Source organism: Protomyctophum bolini, assembly GCF_963924005.1.
Source record: "Protomyctophum bolini genome assembly, chromosome: 5".
Classification (NCBI taxonomy): Eukaryota; Metazoa; Chordata; class Actinopteri; order Myctophiformes; family Myctophidae; genus Protomyctophum; species Protomyctophum bolini.
In genome coordinates this window covers 2254597-2266090 of record NC_137866.1, presented here as the reverse complement: position 1 = coordinate 2266090, position 11494 = coordinate 2254597, and positions in this window count along the sequence as shown.

The following is an 11494-nucleotide window of genomic DNA, read 5'->3' as shown; positions in this document are numbered from 1 at the left end:
CCAGGTGGTCCGGGGACCACCAGTGGTCCTTGAGGGGGTTCCAGGTGGTCCCCAGCTAAATGAGGGAGAGTTGGTAACCTAATGGACCCTTATGGACCCTACAACATTGCTTTTAATTGAGTTTTAATTTGCACGTTCCTACCCTGCCCTGACTGATTTGCTGCATGTGGTTTTATTATTATTTTATTTGTTTTTATTTGTTTTTATTTTTATTTATTTTATGTTCTTATATTCAATTTTGTTCTTTGCCATTGTTTTATCATTTTAACTACTTATGTTTTATTGTATTCTATTTTTGCCCTGTGAAGCACTTTGAGCTACATTTATGTATGAAAGGTGCTATACAAATAAAGTTTATTATTATTATTATTATTATGGATCTTTAACTCTTGAGAGCGTGAAATGAAACCAAATGGACCTGTACAAATTATTGTTAAACATCTGCATTACTTAATTTACAATAAGTTACACAATTACCAACATCAACACAGCATGGAAGTGTGGACAGAATCTGATCCAACGACACCAAAATATTATTTAGTTTTGGGTCTGAGAGGCTAAATGTCATCAAACGGTGGTTCCGTGGCTCAAATGGGTCTGAGAGGCTAAATGTCATCAGACGGTGGTTCCGTGGCTCAAATGGGTCTGAGAGGCTAAATGTCATCAGACGGTGGTTCCGTGTCTCAAATGGGTCTGAGAGGCTAAGGGCCGATTCATACTCCTGTTTCGGCGCTGTAGTGCCGAAATGATTTCGGCTCGTCAGAAATTTTCAGTAGCACCGAAGAGCCGACTTTAGGACAGTACCCGCCCCCCCGAACCTCAAATGACGTCAAATTGTAGGCTCTACAGAGCCGAACCGACTTTTATTCGGCTCTAAAATAGGAGTATGAATCGGCCCTTAATGTCATCAAACGGTGGTTCCGTGGCTCAAATGGGTCTGAGAGGCTAAGGGCTGTATTTTGCGTGTCTTAAGTACCAGGTCTTATTCCCTAACTTGAGTAAACTAAAAACCTGGAGGCGTGATCAATGCCATTTGGCTATTCTGAGTGGCCAAAGAGCATTGACCACGCCTCCAGGTCTTTAGTTTACTCAAGTTAGGGAATAAGACCTGGTACTTAAGACACGCAAAATACAGCCCTAAATGTCATCAAATGGTGGTTCCGTGGCTCAAATGGGTCTGAGAGGCTAAATGTCATCAAATGGTGGTTCCGTGGCTCAAATGGGTCTGAGAGGCTAAATGTCATCAAACGGTGGTTCCGTGGCTCAAATGGGTCTGAGAGGCTAAATGTCATCAAACGGTGGTTCCGTGGCTCAAATGGGTCTTGAGAGGCTAAATGTCATCAAATGGTGGTTCCGTGGCTCAAATGGGTCTGAGAGGCTAAATGTCATCAAACGGTGGTTCCGTGGCTCAAATGGGTCTTGAGAGGCTAAATGTCATCAAATGGTGGTTCCGTGGCTCAAATGGGTCTTGAGAGGCTAAATGTCATCAAACGGTGGTTCTGTGGCTCAAATGGGTCTGAGAGGCTAAATGTCATCAAATGGTGGTTCCGTGGCTCAAATGCCCGATAAATACTGGGCCTTGATATGAAGAGGGTTGAAAACCATTGCTCTAAATGTACAAACTAACATACCGTAACGTCATTTTAGTAAAAGTAGAAACTTTGAAATGCTCAAGTAAAATATTTGACTGTCCAACCGTTTGTGTGACTATCGTGCCAGAAGGAGTAATGTCATATTTCGCTGGACGGCGAAGCTATGGCCAATTTTGGTCCGAAATTATTAAAAAAAAAAAAGTTTTCTTGTTTGAATTATTTTTTTCAATTCCAATTGACAATTTACGTCATGCGTGTCTGAGCACATCGACATACGTTACGTCATGATTCTGTACGATGACAAGACAAGAGCACCGCTCAATTCACACCAGTGTGATTTTTATTTATACAGCTTTTGTCCCCACACGTCTCAATATTTGCAATATATTGACAATGAAAGGAGAAATTAAGTACAGTACAGTACAGTACAGTACAGTACAGTACAGTGCAGTGCAGTGCAGTGCAGTGCAGTGCAGTACAGCTGCGGTGGCCGAACGGTTTGCGGAGCGGTCCTGATATTGGAAGGTCGCTATAGTAGGGTTGGGATTCGTTAGGATTTTAACGGTTCCGGTTCCTAACGGTTCCCTTAACGGATCCTAATATTATTTATTTCCCCTTTTTTCTGACATAGATTATGCTTATATTATAACGAACCTAACCAAGTACATAATAAACACAAATTCATTCATTCAAATTATTGAAAATGCACTTTACAATTATGAGGTGGCACTATTATTTAAACTTCACCACCAGCAGCAGCTAGCCACCACAACAATATCATTGTTGCAATTTGTACTGTATATTAAATATACAGTACACATTCATGATATTGTTGTAGTGACAAATGTCTTTAATGTTCAAATTAATTTAATATGAAGGACCCCTTACCCTAATGGAAACAAGCCATAGTGCTTTATTGGATTATAAAATCCTCAAGCAGACCTTGTATTGAACTGTATGCTACGTTCCTGTGCTTTTTTCTGCAAATTGTTTATAAAGTAATCAATCTATGGAGGTATATGCACCTCCTAAACGCTGGGCTCTCAACAGCCACGCGATTAATTTAGAGACAAATCAAAAGCAATTGATCGAGTCGCTTATAAGTTGTAAAAGTAAGTGCAGACAAATTGATTTGGCTCTATAGTTAACGTGATTCATAAAATACAGTTGTACAACACGCCTAATGAAAAGCTCTGTAGACGTTAGTAGTTTTTATTTTCCATTACGTTACTAGCCTGGGGAAAGTGAACCAGCCTTGCATCAGATCGTCCCCCGCCGGCTGTGGTGGAGCTGCGGGGAGAGCGGGCACGGCTTTCCGCATGGCTCACAAACGCGATGTGTAGGCATATTGATTTTGAGATGTTTCCTCAATGTGGACGTGGTACAAGTTGCAACAACCTTTGCTGGCAACTATCACATTTATTGCACTTTGCGTGCTCAGCCTCAGCCTCAGTCGTTTCCCTCTCTGTTAACTACACTTTGGAGATCTCTTCGACGTACTGTCCCACTCGCTCCGCGGCGGTCGCTGAATGCACAGAACAGTGGGCGTATCCTCCCCCCCGACCCCACTCACTCATGTAGGTGGGGTGACGTCACCACAGGCTCTGCTTGCATGCATGCACAGACACAGCGGAGCTAAATGACAACTGATGAGATCCGTTTGGGGAACCGTTAATAAAAAAACTATGGAACCGGCTCCGGATCCGCAATGTCGGAACCGGGTCTGAAATGGACCCGGTTCTGGAATCCCAACCCTAGTCGCTAGTTCGTATCCCCGGACAGGTACGTTAAAATTACCACCGCTGAAGTGCCCTTGGACAAGGCATTGAACCTCTACCATGAAATGTTCTATGAGCAGGGCCTGGCTGTAAACAAGTTCTTGAGCCCTGGGTAAACAGTAAAATAGTACCTTTCCTTTCCTTAGTCCAGTTACCCTGGGTAAACATAGTACCTTTCCTTTCCTTAGTCCAGTTACCCTGGGTAAACATAGTACCTTTCCTTTCCTTAGTCCAGTTACCCTGGGTAAACATAGTACCTTTCCTTTCCTTAGTCCAGTTACCCTGGGTAAACATAGTACCTTTCCTTTCCTTAGTCCAGTTACCCTGGGTAAACATAGTACCTTTCCTTTCCTTAGTCCAGTTACCCTGGGTAATCATAGTACCTTTCCTTTCCTTAGTCCAGTTACCCTGGGTAAACATAGTACCTTTCCTTTCCTTAGTCCAGTTACCCTGCAGGGTAATCATAGTACCTTTCCTTTCCTTAGTCCAGTTACCCTGGGTAAACATAGTACCTTTCCTTTCCTTTACCACTCACTTCAGACGGGTCTGATGTTTTTCTTTTTAATATATATCCTTTTTCTCGTTTATTTCTAAAGGAGAATGATGCCTGGTGCTCTTGTCTGGAACCCTCCTCAGAACAGCGTGGGGGAGAGGTACAGATTTGGCTCCCTGCCTCTCCTCCTCAGAACAGCGTGGGGGAGAGGTACAGATTTGGCTCCCTGCCTCTCCTCCTCAGAACAGCGTGGGGGAGAGGTACAGATTTGGCTCCCTGCCTCTCCTCCTCAGACCAGCGTGTGGGAGAGGTACAGATTTGGCTCCCTGCCTCTCCTCCTCAGAACAGCGTGGGGGAGAGGTACAGATTTGGCTCCCTGCCTCTCCCCGGCCTGTGGACCTGGCAGACTGGTGAGTCGGAATTTATTTATTTAGTTATAGTGTTACAATGCTATTACAAATTGTAATAGCATATTATATTAATATTGTAATTTACAATATTACAATGTATTGCAGTGTTTCAATGTCATTAGCCTTACACTGTTATGGTTACTACAATAATGTTAAAATGTTACAATGTTAAAAACCGTTTGAGGGAATTTGAGTAGGTTTTGGTCATCCGTTAACATTTTGAGGCATTTGCACTTGAGTTTTTCCCCAATATTTTTAACTTCTACGAACCACTACACACTAAACCCAAGCGTTTAGGTTATAAACTGTTTTAAACACATAATTTTGTAACACTTTTTAAACGTGTCACAGTGTTTAGATTATAAACAGAAGAACATGTTTAATCCCTGTAACACTTTTTAAACACATAAACGTGTTTAGTTTTTACAATCAAAGTCAGTCATATAGGTGTTTAGAATTTGAACACTAGTTGTTCTCGTGAGGTGTTTGAGTGAACTCGTGTTCTACTGTATTGTATGAATATTAGCAATTGATCGAGTCGCTTATAAGTTGTAAAAGTAAGTGCAGACAAATTGATTTGGCTCTATAGTTAACGTGATTCATAAAATACAGTTGTACAACACGCCTAATGAAAAGCTCTGTAGACGTTAGTAGTTTTTATTTTCCATTACGTTACTAGCCTGGGGAAAGTGAACCAGCCTTGCATCAGATCGTCCCCCGCCGGCTGTGGTGGAGCTGCGGGGAGAGCGGGCACGGCTTTCCGCATGGCTCACAAACGCGATGTGTAGGCATATTGATTTTGAGATGTTTCCTCAATGTGGACGTGGTACAAGTTGCAACAACCTTTGCTGGCAACTATCACATTTATTGCACTTTGCGTGCTCAGCCTCAGCCTCAGTCGTTTCCCTCTCTGTTAACTACACTTTGGAGATCTCTTCGACGTACTGTCCCACTCGCTCCGCGGCGGTCGCTGAATGCACAGAACAGTGGGCGTATCCTCCCCCCCGACCCCACTCACTCATGTAGGTGGGGTGACGTCACCACAGGCTCTGCTTGCATGCATGCACAGACACAGCGGAGCTAAATGACAACTGATGAGATCCGTTTGGGGAACCGTTAATAAAAAAACTATGGAACCGGCTCCGGATCCGCAATGTCGGAACCGGGTCTGAAATGGACCCGGTTCTGGAATCCCAACCCTAGTCGCTAGTTCGTATCCCCGGACAGGTACGTTAAAATTACCACCGCTGAAGTGCCCTTGGACAAGGCATTGAACCTCTACCATGAAATGTTCTATGAGCAGGGCCTGGCTGTAAACAAGTTCTTGAGCCCTGGGTAAACAGTAAAATAGTACCTTTCCTTTCCTTAGTCCAGTTACCCTGGGTAAACATAGTACCTTTCCTTTCCTTAGTCCAGTTACCCTGGGTAAACATAGTACCTTTCCTTTCCTTAGTCCAGTTACCCTGGGTAAACATAGTACCTTTCCTTTCCTTAGTCCAGTTACCCTGGGTAAACATAGTACCTTTCCTTTCCTTAGTCCAGTTACCCTGGGTAAACATAGTACCTTTCCTTTCCTTAGTCCAGTTACCCTGGGTAATCATAGTACCTTTCCTTTCCTTAGTCCAGTTACCCTGGGTAAACATAGTACCTTTCCTTTCCTTAGTCCAGTTACCCTGCAGGGTAATCATAGTACCTTTCCTTTCCTTAGTCCAGTTACCCTGGGTAAACATAGTACCTTTCCTTTCCTTTACCACTCACTTCAGACGGGTCTGATGTTTTTCTTTTTAATATATATCCTTTTTCTCGTTTATTTCTAAAGGAGAATGATGCCTGGTGCTCTTGTCTGGAACCCTCCTCAGAACAGCGTGGGGGAGAGGTACAGATTTGGCTCCCTGCCTCTCCTCCTCAGAACAGCGTGGGGGAGAGGTACAGATTTGGCTCCCTGCCTCTCCTCCTCAGAACAGCGTGGGGGAGAGGTACAGATTTGGCTCCCTGCCTCTCCTCCTCAGACCAGCGTGTGGGAGAGGTACAGATTTGGCTCCCTGCCTCTCCTCCTCAGAACAGCGTGGGGGAGAGGTACAGATTTGGCTCCCTGCCTCTCCCCGGCCTGTGGACCTGGCAGACTGGTGAGTCGGAATTTATTTATTTAGTTATAGTGTTACAATGCTATTACAAATTGTAATAGCATATTATATTAATATTGTAATTTACAATATTACAATGTATTGCAGTGTTTCAATGTCATTAGCCTTACACTGTTATGGTTACTACAATAATGTTAAAATGTTACAATGTTAAAAACCGTTTGAGGGAATTTGAGTAGGTTTTGGTCATCCGTTAACATTTTGAGGCATTTGCACTTGAGTTTTTCCCCAATATTTTTAACTTCTACGAACCACTACACACTAAACCCAAGCGTTTAGGTTATAAACTGTTTTAAACACATAATTTTGTAACACTTTTTAAACGTGTCACAGTGTTTAGATTATAAACAGAAGAACATGTTTAATCCCTGTAACACTTTTTAAACACATAAACGTGTTTAGTTTTTACAATCAAAGTCAGTCATATAGGTGTTTAGAATTTGAACACTAGTTGTTCTCGTGAGGTGTTTGAGTGAACTCGTGTTCTACTGTATTGTATGAATATTAATAAACACTTGGCATTTTATTATTACACACATGGTGTTTAGGTTTAAACGCGTCACATGTTCCAGGGATTTACAGTGTACATCTCGGATCCAAATATTCTACTTTTACCTCCACTGCATTTATTTGAAAACATTAGTTACTAGTTACTTTGCAGATTATTTTTTACCCTGGGTAATCATAGTACCTTTCCTTTCCTTTACCACTCACTTCAGACGGGTCTGATGTTTTTCTTTTTAATATATATATCCTTTTTCTTGTTTATTTCTAAAGGAGAATGATGCCTGGTGCTCTTGTCTGGAACCCTCCTCAGAACAGCGTGGGGGAGAGGTACAGATTTGGCTCCCTGCCTCTCCTCCTCAGACCAGCGTGGGGGAGAGGTACAGATTTGGCTCCCTGCCTCTCCTCCTCAGACCAGCGTGGGGGAGAGGTACAGATTTGGCTCCCTGCCTCTCCTCCTCAGACCAGCGTGGGGGAGAGGTACAGATTTGGCTCCCTGCCTCTCCTCCTCAGACCAGCGTGGGGGAGAGGTACAGATTTGGCTTCCTGCCTCTCCTCCTCAGACCAGCGTGGGGGAGAGGTACAGATTTGGCTCCCTGCCTCTCCTCCTCAGACCAGCGTGGGGGAGAGGTACAGATTTGGCTCCCTGCCTCTCCTCCTCAGACCAGCGTGGGGGAGAGGTACAGATTTGGCTCCCTGCCTCTCCTCCTCAGAACAGTGTGGGGGAGAGGTACAGATTTGGCTCCCTGCCTCTCCTCCTCAGAACAGCGTGGGGGAGAGGTACAGATTTGGCTCCCTGCCTCTCCTCCTCAGAACAGCGTGGGGGAGAGGTACAGATTTGGCTCCCTGCCTCTCCCCGGCCTGTGGACCTGGCAGACTGGTGAGTTGGAATTTATTTATTTAGTTAGTGTTACAATGCTATTACAAATTGTAATAGTATATTATATTAATATTGTAATTTACAATATTACAATGTATTGCAGTGTTTCAATGTCATTAGCCTTACACTGTTATGGTTACTACAATAATGTTAAAATGTTACAATGTTAAAAACCGTTTGAGGGAATTTGAGTAGGTTTTGGTCATTCGTTAACATTTTGAGGCATTTGCACATATTTTTTACTTCTACGAACCACTACATCTCGGATCCAAATATTCTACTTTTACCTCCACTGCATTTATTTGAAAACATTAGTTACTAGTTACTTTACAGATTATTATTTATATTTATTACAAAAAAATAAATAGAAGCAAAGATTTTAGTTAAATGTTCGCTCTGAAAGATTTGCGCCACATTTTCATGATTTTTCAAAAATAGCAGATCTACAAGCTCACATTTGAAAACTTGTAAAGGGACATTTAGCAGAATGACTACTTTCTACTTTTGGTACTTTATGTACATTTTTAAAACTAATACTTTTGTACTTCTGTTGAAGTACATTTAAAAGTCTGGACTTTTACAGAAACAGTATTTCTATAAAGCACTATTGATACTTTTACTTAAAGGACAACGTTAGATTCATGTTTTAGGTCATTAGAGAAAGTAAAAGATGAGCACATTTTCTTTCATTTGCTGCTTTCTTTCGTTTTAGCGATTTTACACATTTTTGAAATGGGGGGGTGGGGGGGGGGCATTCCAACATGGGGCTAAATATGTTTATTTCTATTTCATTTTTACAAAATGCTATAGCGATTTTATTGTTATTATTTATTTTTTAATATAGTCCTACTAGACCCCAGGAAATTACATCTGGCCACAAAAGATCACAGGATCTGTTGAATGTGAACAGTATCCTCCTACACATTCAGTTGATCCTGTGATCTTCTGTGGCCAGATGTAATTTTCTGGGGTCTAGTAGGACTATAGTAAATAATATTAAAGAAATTGCCATAACATTTTGTAAAATAAATGTATTTAGCCCCATGTTCGAATGCCCCCGCCCCCCTGTCAAAAAATGCTAAAATCGTTAAAACAAAAGAAAGCAGCAAATGAAAATAAACCAATGAACACTCATCTTTTGCTTTCTCTAATAACAACCTAAAACATGAACCTTGGTTGAAAAAAACTAAAGTTGTCCTCAGAAATGAGAATTCCAACACTGCTTATACTTTTTAATAGTATTCTTCATTGCTGTTAGATGTATTGTATTTTTCAGCATTGCAGTGGCAATACCTTGCACTGCGAGCTGTTATTTTCTAAATCTTTGCCTTTCTGATGCTATTACCAATTTGGTTAATGTTTTATAATCTTTGGTATAGTTGGTTGCTTTAGACGCAGCAATGGTCTTATTAGTTTATTTGTATTTGTCATTTCAGAGATTTAAAATAATAATAAATGTAGTGGAGTAAAAGCATAATATTTGCCTCTGAGATGTAGTGGAGTAGCAATTAGGGGTCGGTGGCAAACACGGTTGTCCAGAAACGCCACAAAAGGCTCTGGTCAGGCTCTGCCAGGGGACCTAATGAGCCCAAGTCCCTCACCTGTGCAATTGCCAGTCTCTGCCTCAGCCAATTGATTGCCACGGCAACCCCACAGCTGCTAATTGATTACTTAACCCATTCTGACCTAAGATCAGATTCATACGAGGTTTCCACTGGACACACACTGGTCTGATGAACCCATTCTGACCTGAGATCAGATTCTAAAAAAAATGTCAGTCGTTCTTCGATTTTTCAAAAATAGCAGACCTACAAGCTCGTAGTGCGCCACTCGGTGGCGCGCTACGAGCTTGTAGATCTGTTATTTTTCAATAGCTAAAGCATAACGTAGTGCTAACACCAAAATGCGTTCCCGGTCAGACTCAGAATGGTTAACCACTTGTCACAGTCAGTTTGCACTCTTCAGGCACAGACGGACGGATACAGTAGAGACCTCCATATACAGTATGGGCACAAAAGGGACCCGTTAAAACGGGTGCTATGACAAGTTGACAACGGGTATTATTAGGTTCCCTAGTTGCATCGTTCTCAAGTAGGCCGATGGGCACGTACAGGTGTAGTCATTTCTAACACTTGTTTTTAACACCTTTTTTGTGTTTATTTATTTATTTATAGGCATTATTTATTAAGGAAAATTATGCCGGCTGCCCTTGATGTCTGGAATGCTCCTTGGGAACGCCAGGGGAGTGACCTTCCGAACGCCGGGGATAGGGTCGAGATGCCTGGGGGGTCTCCCCGCCCGGTCAACGATAGTGGGCGCGCTATGTTGTCTGGAATCCCCATGCAAATGGACCGCTCAAGCTGCTACGTTGAGGTAAATTAGGCCCGTCACAAGTATTCATAAATTATTTAAATTACAATAAAACATACATGAATAGTGAAAGTATCAGATCTACGAGATCAAAACAGTTTTGAGCTCCTAGATCTGCCACTTCCACTACTTTTTAACATGGGAACGATTTTGACTATTATCCCAAAAGTATTGCAATTATCACAAATACTTATGTAGTAATTGTGATGGGCCTAAGGGTGTGTATGTGTGTGTGTGTGTGGGGGGGGGGCACACAGGGGGGGGGGGGGGGGGGGGGGGGGGGGGGGGGGCGCTGAAGGACGCTCCCCCCCTGTGTGTCTGTGTGAGCGAGCGCGCATGTGTGTGCCGTGTGTGCCGTGTGTTTGTTGAAGCTGTGTGAGTTTTCCCTAACTTGTTGTTTCCTTCCCGCCAGGTTGTCCAAATGTTGTAGTTTCTGTTTGATTAACCTCTTTTCGTAGTTCTTTCCAGGTGGCAAACGTTGAATTTGTGTCACTCTTCTAGTGACATAAATTAACAGATATTAATTAGTGCAGCTCCGTACCGTATTACCCTACATGGCTATAAGGACGTTGTGGTGGTGTGGATGTTAATGCGTGCGTGCGTGCGTGTGTGCGTGCGTGTGCGTGTGTGTATGTGTGCGTGCGTGTGTGTTTGTTTCATTCAATAAAACAATTGACGAATTTCTTTTCAAATAAAACAATTGACGAATTTCATTTCAAATAAAACAATTGACGAATTTCATTTCTTCAAGACAATCTAAGAATTTCATTTAATTTCCCATCATTCCTTGGAGTCCCATCATGGCAAGGTAACTATATTACTATTTGGATTAAGGGCATCTGTTAAATGCCTAAATTGTACATTGTTGATTAAATAATATTAAATATATACACACACACAGCAAGGTGTTTGTATGTATATTTTTTAAGTGGTGCAACCACTTCTACATCCAGCTTTGTCCGTGTACCTGCCTGTGTGTGTACCTGTGTCCGTGAGCCTGAGTAGTTACTTATTTATACCAGAAGGGGGCGCCAGAAACAGAGAGAGGGGTAGTGCTGTGTCTCTAATGAGAGAGAGAGAGAGAGAGAGAGAGAGAGAGAGAGGGGGGGGGGGGGAATTGCACCACTTGGTTCACACAGGTGTGATTTTTTTTTATTTTATCAACAATGTACAATTTACAATTTAGGCATTTAACAGATGCCTTTAATCCAGAACAATTTACAGTAAGCAAGAACAACAACTAGCTAATAATGAGCATCTGTCTCTTTCTTTCACACGTTGTCACCACTACATCTGGGACCCAGAAGAAAGCATCACAGGAGG